General features: G+C 33.3%; 1 protein-coding gene and 1 long non-coding RNA gene across 12 annotated transcripts in view; one reads left to right on the top strand and one right to left on the bottom strand.

The window, feature by feature from the left end:
* LOC148127357 (uncharacterized) overlaps positions 1-7395 on the top strand; it is an 826567-nt gene extending 819172 nt beyond the window's left edge. The window contains exon 2 of the long non-coding RNA XR_015742248.1: positions 7273-7395. This is a non-coding gene — a long non-coding RNA (uncharacterized LOC148127357). The remainder of the gene's footprint in view (positions 1-7272) is intronic.
* Positions 1-12459, bottom strand: part of PAM (peptidylglycine alpha-amidating monooxygenase) — a 156904-nt gene that overhangs the window by 106770 nt on the left and 37675 nt on the right. The gene's annotated exons all lie outside the window — the stretch shown is intronic.

Here is a 12459-nt window from a genome sequence, read left to right on the forward strand (position 1 = left end):
AATATCCTTAAATAATTACGTAGCTAATGATATATAAAATATAACTTAATACTTAAATCATCAACATATGAAATGTTTAGTGCTGCTAGCGTTTAATACTCTGAAGGCCAAAATATACATTAGTATTAACAAAACATTTATCCTACTATTGCCAAAAATAATTTGTAACAAATAGTTTGACTGTTAAGTTTCGGCAAAGAATAAAGGGACAGGAGTCTAATATATTCTAAAAATGTATTTCTCTTCTCAGACTGATATTATTAATATGCATATCTACCCTGTATGTGTAACCTTCGATTTTATAAAATTTTGAAAGGAAAATGTAAACAAGAAATTAATTTGTACGAAGAATGTATATATTTCTGAAGAGTCCAAATGTTGCCCTTCAAAATTCTAAAAATAAGCAGCAAGTATGTAATGACATCTGACATTCTTTTCTCCTTACTTAATAGAAAATTCTCAAGCAGAGAATTGTTCCCTCACATAAAATCCAGTAAATACGGAATTGTAAAAATGTACAGTGTCATCATCAGCAAAAAACATTTTATCAATCCATTGTTCTCTCTGTGAGTTGAGACTACAACCCTTCATCAGAATTCCTAGCCAGTGGGGAGTTATATTCTGAGGATATTTATTGGAAAATAGGTTAGGAAAATTTAAAATAGGCTCTTAACTTCCACAATATTCTGGAAGTACAAAGCAGGACAAGACAATGAAAGCTTAACACCACATGTACTTTCTAGTTATTCATTTGCAACTTACTATTCATTATTTATACATTTTCTTAGAAAATGTCACAGTCAGAGATTCCCCAGTAGGATGAAAATTATCCAGTGATGAAATCTTGTATCACACAATGTATTTCCATTAGCACAGTGAAAAGTAGGAGCTCCAATATAACATACTAAAATCTTGCATGGATAGAAGGTCTTACCGAGAATCTGGGGATCTGGATGCATATTTTTACATTATGAGATAAATACGTTTCCTCTGATGGAAACATAATTATAGATTGTCCTCTCAACAAAACCAGCAGTGTAGGAATATAACAGATATATAAAACACAGGTGGTTACACAATTACAACTCAGACAATAGCCTTGATTATGAACTTTCTAGTGATTGCAATACAGGTAGTCCTTGACTTATGACCACAATTGAGCCCAAAATTTCTGTTGCAAAGTGAGACATTCATTGAGTGACTTTTGTCCAATTTTACAACTTTTCTTGCCACATTTGTTAAGTGAATCACTGCAGTTGTTAAGTTAGCAACATGGTTAAGTAAATCTGGCTTTCTCATTGACTTTGCTTTTCAGAAGGTTGCAAAAGTGGATTGCATGACCCCAGGACACTGCAAAGGTCATAACTATGAATCAATTGCCAAGTGTCTGAATTTTTGATCACATGACCATGGGGATGCTGCAATGGTCATAAGTGTGAAAAAGGGTCATAAGTCACTTTTTTCAGTGGTGTTGTAACTTTGAATGGTCACTAAATGGATGGTTGTAAGTCGGGGATTACCTATACTGGTTTCCCTCCATTTCCTGCAGGAAAAAGGCACATGCTATAAGGGGTGAGTTCTGTTTGAAGCAAAACTATCTGGCAAATTTATTATAAGAAAAGTTCCAGTTTCACATAGAAATGCTAGTTCATTTTAAATGTAGCTCTCTAAGTCTAATTTTAATATTACACAAAAGGCTTTTGCATGGTACTATAGAAACTGATTGTTTAGAAAACTGCATTGTGATAAAATGAAGCATTTATACTATAAAAAAAAGAGAAGCATTAATCAAAACAAAGATATGTTCCATGAACTTTTTATCTCAAATAATGCAGTGAATGAAGGATTTTAAATGGAAAGTTTCTTTTTTCAATCTTCCATAGCACAAAGCAATTACACTGTTTAAAAATCTGAAATATAGCACTCTACTGGCCTAACACACAAGATAAATACCCATGAATACACCCGTTTGATTGGAAGACAAATTACTGGAGAAACATCACAAATTTAGTTAGTTTACATAAAACACAGCTGAAACAATAAAAATGTTCCAAACATACATCACGGTATATTGTAAATCTCATTTGCAGCACAGTTTTTTTTAAAAACAGAAATATGTCAAGGGAGAGGATAACACTACAGCTAACTATTTGCAAAACTCCAGATAACCAGTGGATGGCAACAAAAATGTTATACAACATAAAATGTGTGTTGACATCTTATGGTAATAAGATTTTTGCAGGCAAGATATGGTAGACCTACTAAAACAAACATTGTTTTATAACTACCACATTAGTTCTCTTGCTACCAGCTCTTTGAATCTGAAAAGCTCATTATGATTATACTAGATGTAGACTATGGACATATTTGAAAAGCAGGGCTAATGTATTTATTTATCAAATTTTGAAAAGAAATGATGAATGATGGATTTAATGATTAAAAAAAAAGATGAACTGAGCTGAAGATATTTCTGGCATAATTAAGAGGGACAGGAGATTATGGGTTTGTTAATATCTGCTGAAAAGAAGGGCAGAAACCATCTACTTTAGTTTCTTTAGTTATTTCTTTTTTGTTTTCCTTTTTTCCTTTTGCATTTGATTATATTTTACTTTCTTTTTTTATTAGATTTATTTTGTTCTAATGAAAAAAAATCTTTAATAAAAGAATTATGATATAAAAAAGTTCTAGCTTTCTATTGTCAGACTTTATCGATAATCCTGACTGATTTATAAAGCAATGACAACGATACATTAGGAAAAATTCAGATGTTTGGATGATTTTTTTAAAAAAGAGTTGAATAAATACCCAGGGTCAACAAGGGGAAGTTAAACTGTTTTCCCACATGCTAGTAATTGTAGTACAATAGGGAACAGAAAATCTTTTTCATTCATGCCCATCAAGATAATAGAACATGTCTGAAACTTAGTGGATAGATAGACTCCAAGATAAGCTTGTTTTGAAAGTCATTCTCTTTGTTTTCTTTTTTTCAAAATGCCACCAATTTATATTGAGAAAATGATTATATGATACCAAGGCTGAAAAAATCTAGACAGTTAATAGGTGGCAGCAGTGAATCAGAATCCCTAACCCAGATATATTATAAATATGCTTTGACTATTGAAAGTTTATAAAACACTATCCATCAACCACAAAAAAGAGCACAATGTAACTTCCCAGAACAAGATGACACTGAATTATTGTACCTGGCTAGGGACATTGTACTCTCAATAGCTTAATCTGTGTACTTTAATAATGGGATTTAATAGTCCTTGAGAACAATGCTGTTCTCGTGCACACAGACAAAAAGTCCATAAAATTTCAGAAACATTTTGCACTTAGTTATGAATTTTATTGAAGCTACAGAACTTTGCACTAGCATTACCTTGTGCTTTTGTCTATTTTACAGAACTTCATAATTCATATACAGGTAGTATTTGACTTACAACAGTTCATTTAGTGACTGTTCAAAGTTACAATAGCACTGAAAAAAGTGACCTATGACTATTTTTCATATTTATAACCCCGGCAGCAAACCCATAGTCACGTAATTTACATTTGGATGCTTGACAACTGGTTCATATTTATGACGGTTGCAGTGTTCCGGGTCACGTGATCCCCTTTTGCAACCTTCTGACAAGCAAAGTCAATGGGGGAGCCAGATTCACTTAACAACCATGTTATTAATTTAACAACTTCAGTGATTCAGTTAACAAATGTGGCAAGAAAAGTCATAAAATGGGACAAAACGCACTCAACAAGTTTCTCACTTAACAACATAAATTTTGAGTTCAATTGTGTTCGCAAGTTGAGGACTAACTGTAAAGGCATTTACATTCTGATAATGAGATGCTCTTGACATTTGGAGAAAAAATACACAGTCTTTCAGGAAATCCTGGATCCTTAGGTTCATAAATGGCTGGGATTTGCTGCCGTCTGAGTGACTGGATCAGTGGATCATTATCAGAATTTGTTCTTGTTTTTTTGTAGTTGCTGAGTACAGAGTGAAAATGTGATGGAGCAATGATATTGAGTAACTCACAGGCATAGCTCACATTTCAGGAGATATGTCAGAATTTGCATATTCTTGCATATGTCAGAATTTGCATATGAAGTTGCATATTCTTCCCAGAGAGGGACATGATTTCCAATTTGATTATTTTGCTGTTGGCAGAAAATGTTTTGTTTTATAATCTTTCAAGATTTTATTATTTTGGTTTGTTTTTGTATGTGTACTAAAAAATTTATTGACAGCATTTGTTGGGTTTATTTCTTGGTAAGACATAGCCCAAAGAAATAACTGGTTTTGTTAGATGAGGACTATATGATATTTTTATTTGCCGGGAGTGGGGGGCAGAGTGTGTCACAGCACCTGGAAGTTTGACAAATCTGGAGTTTGGAATTCGGAAACCCAGATTCCAAGGAGCACAAATTCAGTAGGGATAGTGCTCTTCTCATTCATTAATATTGTGAGTGTTTTTCCTATAAAGAAGAAAGGAGGAAGGCAAGAAGGAAGAAACAAACTAATTTAGGACTTGGTCATTTTTCATATTTATAACAAAAAAAGAATCAGTAATGTTAATATCAGGCAGCTACTAAGTCTGCTACTAAGCTCTCAGAGTGGTTAGGAACTTTGTGCAAGTCATTATTCTGAAAAACTAGCAGAGGGTATGCATATTGTCTTATGTTCTAGAGGAAATATGGAATATATATTTAACAAACAAATATTTTCTTCCACTTCCTATGTATTCTTTATGTTGCTAATTTTAAGAATCATAATATAACTTTTTAGAAATTAGAATAGCTTAATGTCATATTAATTTTATTATCTTTAATTACTGGGTTCTGCAAAACTATGTTACCCATGAATTTTTCATTCAAACTGTCATATTTCAGAAATATAAAGAGCATACATCTGATTCACAATATTAATAATTTAATAATTTGTTAAACTTGTATGCTGCCCTACATTTTGTAATAAATAATCCCTTTTTCTAGATGATCACTGAAATGATGTAACAAGACTGCAATTCACATAGTTTGATGAATAGTTAATAATTCATGCAAAGCCTTGCTTAAACAAAACATCTTCATAGATGACCTGGTACACATGGTTTTGCCAATAGAAACAAGCGGAAATGAGAAGGCACAGTCTACTGAGTATCACTGCTTTATCCACACTTCGTTTCTAATACCTTCCATTACCTAAATATTCACGTCAAGAAACCTTTCCCAAATCTGACTTCCGGTTTGAGCTTCTTTGGCGACAGACCGAAGGCTCGTCTCTGTGAGGCTTCGATCCGTGCTCATTGCTGGAGCGCCCGGAGCCGGCTGGTTTCGGCTAAGCAACCCCATAGAGGTGGTGAAGAGGGGGGAGACTGCCTGCAGGGTTGAGGAGAGCCACATCTCTCCTCCCCAGCTGGCCATTACTCCTTTCCTGAAGGCGGTTGTAGCAGCGGTCAGAAATGGCACCACAAAGAAGAACTCGACCAGAAAAGAATGTGCAGGAGGAAGATAAGAAGAGAAAGTTTTGGTTGACTGGGTCAAACAGCAAAAGCAAAAAATAAGGTACCCTGGAATTGAACCTATTTATATAAAAAAAATAACATTGTTCCCTAAGAAGATTTTTAAGTTGCGAAGGAAAGAAAAAAGGGAAAAGATTTGGGTTTTTTTCTTCTCCTTTTCCTATACTGACAGCTAAGAGACTTAAGCAAGAAATTGGAAAAAAATCCACTTTGACATTAATAGGCATTTAATGCTGAAAATAAAATGTCAAAGGGATAATAAAGATTTCTGTATAATCAAAAGTTTTTGAAAACAGGGAAGGAGAGAAAAAGAATAAAAGGGCAGGATCTGGAAGGGAGGAGGCTGCCTGGAATTAAAAAGAACTTACAGCAAAATCTCAACAAGACTTCCAAAAGATACATTCTAACTGAAATATCGCAACAAAAACCCCAGGAAGAGAAAGTGGAAAAAGAAATAAGAAGATATAACTCAGGACTATTTGAATTACTTGATGATTTCTGGATTTTTGGTTATTGTATTTGATTGACTAAAATCAATTGGGTGGTTGTTTAAAACTATTTAAAATGGCTCCACTTTTAGAAGAACTGAAAATGGAACTTAAAAAGTACAAAGAAGATGCACAAGAAGGGAGAGGTTCTTTTGGCTTCGTATTTCAGTTTTTAGAAATTGAGATTTGGAATTATGAGAAACAACAAGAAATGCCTGCACAACAAGAAGATTGTGACAAAGAAGAAGCCATCTTTAATAAACAAGTAATCTTAGGTGGAGGAAAAAAAGGAAAGGGAGGGAAAGAGAATGGAAAGTTAAGATTGGGAAAAACAACTCCCCCAAAAAAAAATAGAGTGAAAAATAAGTATAAAATCAGAAAGCAACAGAAGAAGGAAATACAGAAGAGAGAATTAGAAGTAGAAAGACAAGAGGGTAAAAAGAGAGGGAGAAGATTAGAGGGAAGAAAGAAAGGAAAAGAAGTTATAAAGGACAGAAACAAAATATAGAGAAACAGGGCCTATTTAGAGATAATGGGTGAAAACTTAATGGAAAAGGGGATTCTGCAAAGGTACATAAGATAGTATTGTTATATTAGAAACAGAAATAAATTTAGAAAATATGAAACAATGTATGATTAAAATGTTTGATAAAATAGCTATTGTGATTCAGTGGAATGCTTGTCAATAAATAAATGTAGCAAAATGAATATTTAATGATTTACAAAACATATAGAAAGAGAAATAAGGGAAAAATTAATTATGGAGTTTATATGTGTCTTTAAGGAAGTATGATATTTAATTGAAAAGAAGTGTTAAAGATGTTAAGATTTTAATGATTATTCATGATAGAACTGAATTGGAATGGAATGAGGGTTTATAATTACATATATTTATAATCCTTTAAAAAAAAAGAATATAGTGTGTATTATAAGAATGTACCAAGCAGAATTTGATTGGAAGTTATGTATTATGTATTATATTGAAGGTCATAAACTTAAGGTATATATTGAAGTTTAAATAAGAGTTGAATTGATGTAATTAAAAGATATAAAGGTGTCATACTCCAATTAGTAACTAAAGGAGAAAATCTTTTTAATGAGAAAAGATAATATGAAATTGAAACAGAACAGACAAAAGTATAAATATAATGATTTGAATTGAGATGAGATAATCAAAATAAAATTGAGAAAATTAAAAGAGGGGAAAAACTATATAGAAAATGTAGAATAGTATAAGATATGGAATAGAACACAAAAAGGAGCATGAAATTGAGTTTTGTGTCTGTATAAAGAAGTTCAACCCGGGACCATGCTATTTTTCAAAAAAGATGTTTTACTTGTATTTTGTTTGTGAAAACCCAAATAAAACTTTATTAAAAAAGAAACCTTTCTCAAATCTGATGTCTTACAGACATGCATGACTTCATTATTTCCAATGAACTAGCCTTCAGAAATAATGTAGTCCCACACATTTGGAGGTTATCAACTTGTGAAAAAAAACCTTGAGTCCTTGCATTTAGACAGACAAATGCATGTAGTTTTCTTGGCATCAGAAGTGCTTCACCATTGCTTTCTTCTATGAGATGAGAGAAAATGTCAGGCCCAAAATCGTCTACTTGGCTCCATGCCAAAGGCAGAACTGGAACTCATGGTTTCCTGGAATTCTACCCAGTGTGTTTAACTTTTAAACTAATTGACATTCCAGCTAGGGAAGGAGGCTATATAATACAGCATAATACATATTATAAGCCTTTGCAAGATGTTAAAGGTGATCTTAAATGAATTGAAGAACTATAAAACTATTGTATTTCTTAATCTAGAACCATCTCTTAGATCCTAATCCTTTGTATTCTGAAATGGGAATAAATCCTATTAAACTCAGTGAGACTTTCTGAGTATTTATGTCTCTGATTCAATTATAAGACAGAAACAAAAGATCTCCACCTTCTAGGTTTATTACTTTGCAGTTCATGCATATTATTTATATTTTTATTAAACAAACTGATTTCCTCAGCATGCTTAGTAATCAGTAAAGCTGTTTTATACCATGCTTCAGGCTTCTGATACAATTAATATATTTTACTTCTAAAACAATACAAGCATAAATATGGTATAAATGAAATCCATGGCTATCATTCAGACATACAAGAACATTTCTAAGAATTAGCAACAATAGCAACAATATGTAACCAATAAAATCAATAAATCAGGTATCCTAGGCCAATGAAGTAAATTGCTATGGGACAGCAAATCTGTACAAAATCCTGAACAGAAGAGTGTTAAAGACTATTAAAAGCAATTTATTAAAATGAATCTGATACATTTGGGGTTTCCAATGCTTTGTTGTTATTTCTAACTGCTTCTTCTGCAATCTCTTAGCCTGTGAATCCAACTCACAGAGAGATCAGCCGTTATCATATTATTGTTAAATGGAAGTATTTGCATCAGGGGAAAAAGACTGTGTAGCCTTTGTCACAGCAAATGATTAAGCACAGTATCTAGTAGTTGCATTTTTTTTTCTTGAGGTCTTTATTGTTAATTTCTAGAATACTTTTTAGAAGATTTTCAAAGGGAAAAGGGAAGAAAGCATGCTATATATTTGATTGACTAAACCTGACAGTGTGCAGCGTCCAGTTAAGCAGAGAACTCAAGCTGCTTTTTTCTAAGATACCATGTTCATAATTCTTCTAGGAACTACTAAAAGTCCACAGAGTCTAAACATCAAAATCTGAGAGTAGAATGCTATTTACACTACAACCAGAGCAGTAGGAGTTCCATTTGTATCGCAACCCATTTAACACTTGAAGCGAAAAGAAAAACATTTTTCATGGTTGTAAATGAAGAATCACTAAGGGCTTTATTTTTGCATAAACTTTCATGCAGACATGAACAGAGTGTCTGAAACAATGGGAAGATGGATACTGTACAGCTGAATCCCATTGTAAAGTTTTGTAACACTTTCATTTTTTTAACCAAAACATATAAAAGACCAGTGCTGAGTAATTTTCAATAATATTCCTTTCTAAAAGAAATAATTTATACCAGCCAAGCCACTTAACGAAGTGCTCTAATGTAAGTAAAGTGTTTCATTGCATTGGAGTCTGCAAAATATTGGCCTGTGGTTTCCAGTATAGCATCAATGGAGTCCTGTTGTACCCACAGACATTCTTGTCTATTTATCAAAGGCACAATCCCTGATTTTTCTTAGAAGCTACATGCCCCAGAAATTCATTATATATTATACAGTATATTTATTGTATGTAAGTATATTTTACATTATATCACAACACCTCTCAGCTATAAAATAAAACAGGTTGCTGTGTACAACGGTAGCCCTATGCTCCATCGTGGCATTTGCCACAATACCTAGAAAACTTAAAAGGTAAGCTAGCTAGAAGGTGACTGGTAACACTGCAGGGTTAAATGTGGCTGGAAGCTAGAGATTATGGGTATGAAATCCTCTGTCTGTAGTATGCTCAGTTTGTGTAGCGAAGTCTTTTACTCTCATCAGTTGCCACCTGGGAAATGAATGTTTTAACGATTGATTGCACTCAAGACAGATTCAGAATTCCAATGGGTCAACTTCTCCCCAAAGATTATGGACTTCAGGGTCAGCTAAGCATTCATACAGAAATAATGTATTGGCAAATATGCTTTATAGACATTTAAGCACAATAACATTTTAGCTCTCTCAAAGTAAAGTTACTTATACATCTTCACAAGGCAAGAAAGCTTTGCAGTCTTTTTCTCTCATTCACTAATCATGCAGAAAGTGAATTCAAAGAACAATTTAACAAGTGATTGGTAGCATATAGTACCATGGCATTATTTGGAAAGCCAATCATTTGCATAATTTTGTGCTAAGCAGTTTACTTAGCACAAAATGTTAAATGAGCTCAGAAAACCAGAAAATGCAGTAAAATGCATCATGGCTACTTGATAAATGATAATCTATATTTATCATTTTTGCCACATTTGTAATTTGTGACTTCCTGGCCAATGCTTTTTCTAAACCCACCTTACTGAAAAACAAAATAAAACAAGCCTCTCCTCCCCTTCCATTAGATAAGACTCCCAAGAGAAAACAAATCAAATTTATCTTCATATCATGAATAAAGCTCTGGGTGACTTTGGGCCAATCACTCTTGTGGAAACCAAATTAGGGGAGATATTCGTGTATGCCAAGTTCTCACAGAAAATATGGGATATAAATTCAGTGAAGAAATAAACTGTGAAAAAACCCTGGACACTCTTGCTGTCGCCTATCAGCCTATCAGTGGTAGAATTTCTTCCAAAAGTACTGAAAAAAAACAACAATTTTTAAAAAATATTTGGGCTACCACGTCTTCTACGTTTTCATGTGAATAGCATTTTAAAACTTTGTGATACACTTAGAAGCATCCAGCCTGGATTGTTAAAAAATGAAATGTGTCAGCCTTGCAAGTTATTCTTTAACAAACTATCAGATCTTTAGAAAGCTGCTGGCATATGCAGCCAACCAAGGTTAATGCTCTTGCTATATATAATTCTACCCAAACATAGATCTTCGAATAGGTTGGGAACACAGAATGCCCATCATCTTCCATTTGTTCTTTTAAAAATTCCCGAAAATAGCTTTAAAAAAAAGAGTAAAACAAAAATGTGCACTACATATGTTCTCCTCAAGATTAATCTCTATAGGTAACTACTAAAATATTGAACAGTCTTTAGCTTCAGGGAAGAATGAGCACAAAGCTATTTACTTGAAGTGGCTTCACTGAACTGTATGCTTTTTATGTGAGGAGGAACCCCTCCTTAAAACAGATCCAAATCTAATGTGGTCACCACAACAAGATCAATGTACATTATTCTAAGAAACACTTAAACCAACTTGTCTGATGCAGAATCAGGCATTCCCCCCCACTTTCAGGTTGCTAGCACCCCACAAAAAAAACTAAGAAAAGAAATAGAAAACAAAGAATGTTATTGAAAGTGTATTGAAACAGTTGGCATCTTCTCAGAATTGTACAGGAAAGCTTCAAGTTCATAGTGGAGAAGGGAATAAGGAACTGATATCTATCCTGCTCAATGATTGAGAAATGATGTCCCAATGGGCATCTAAAAGCATTAAGCATCCAGGTGCTCACATAAAATCTTACAATACAAAGGAGAAACTGCTATTCTAATGTTATCAACCCGGTGTTGTACTATCAACATTTTCAGAAAAGAGGTTGCTTCTCTAAATTGCATAAGATGCATTAATTTTGCTCACTGCCAACAAATACATATAATTAATAGTTTCATAAAAATACATGGATTCCATTCATTTTATAAAATATATCAAGAATCACATCGAATATAACATAAATATACCCAGACAAAAACTCTCTGAGCAAAATGGGGCGTTCAGAAATGTGATAAACAAACAAACTTATATAAGAAATAATAAGTAGCAAATAATACAACCAGCCAAATAGCAGCAAGAGTGAAAGTTATTAAATAAAGCTAAGCTTTATACCTTAAAAGCCTATCAGACTGAAAATACACAGTGCTACACTCTGGAGTTTTAATTTTAATGGGAGCACAGATCTGACTTCTGAACTTTCAGGAACAAAAGCAAAATATGTGTTCATAAATCTCCTTAATAACCTGTTTATGGCTTCTCTGTTGTTTTGCACTAACTATATGTACAGTTAAAACAATATGGGATACAGCTATATTTGTATTTCCAAAAACAGAGCAATATACCTAGGGATGCAGTTCATTGGAAGGCTTTGTTCAGGTCTTTGTTAGAGTCAGCTATCAAACTTTTATTCAAAGAAGCAAGATCTCTGCATTTAATTTCTCATCTCTGTGGGTTCTCCAGGTCACAAAATCTCTCTCAGTCAACAATATATAAACATTGCCTGCATTTAACAGGCAGGTTTTTGAGTGGGCTGAGAAACAAATGCTTTTTGGTTTTTAGATTCCTGAAAATCCCATCTTCTCGATCAATAGCAAAACAAAATCTGCTTTCTTCCTGTTTTCAGCAATAAAATAGTGTCAATTTAAAACACAAATGGAATACAAAGGCACTGCTCTCAAACTTTTTTACAACAGAGCATCAACCTGGCACACTCATGTCTACAACATTGCATTTAATATTACACATAATATTCTTGCTGATGTCCATCTATAAATGCTGGAAATCGGTTAAACAATACAAAACATTTTAAAAGAGTTTGTCTGCAGAAAGGACTGTCCTTGAGGGCTGTGCAAATCCTTCATAATACATGCTTCAAAATGTGGGGGTGTAAGAACAAAGAACTTCTTTTCAAATTGTTAAAGGAGCCAATCTTTTCTTTTAGCTGCTTCAGAAGCTGCTTCCAGCTGTCTTTTGTTACATCTTCATGCACCCATATGGAGAAGCAACTTTCAAAGCTGTTGTGTAAGTCTGAAAAAAGTTGTGATAGTTTTAACCATTAAATTGC

This window comes from Pseudonaja textilis, chromosome 2 (genome assembly GCF_049901715.1).
Source record: "Pseudonaja textilis isolate UNSWEBS1 chromosome 2, rPseTex1.2, whole genome shotgun sequence".
NCBI classification, from domain to species: Eukaryota; Metazoa; Chordata; class Lepidosauria; order Squamata; family Elapidae; genus Pseudonaja; species Pseudonaja textilis.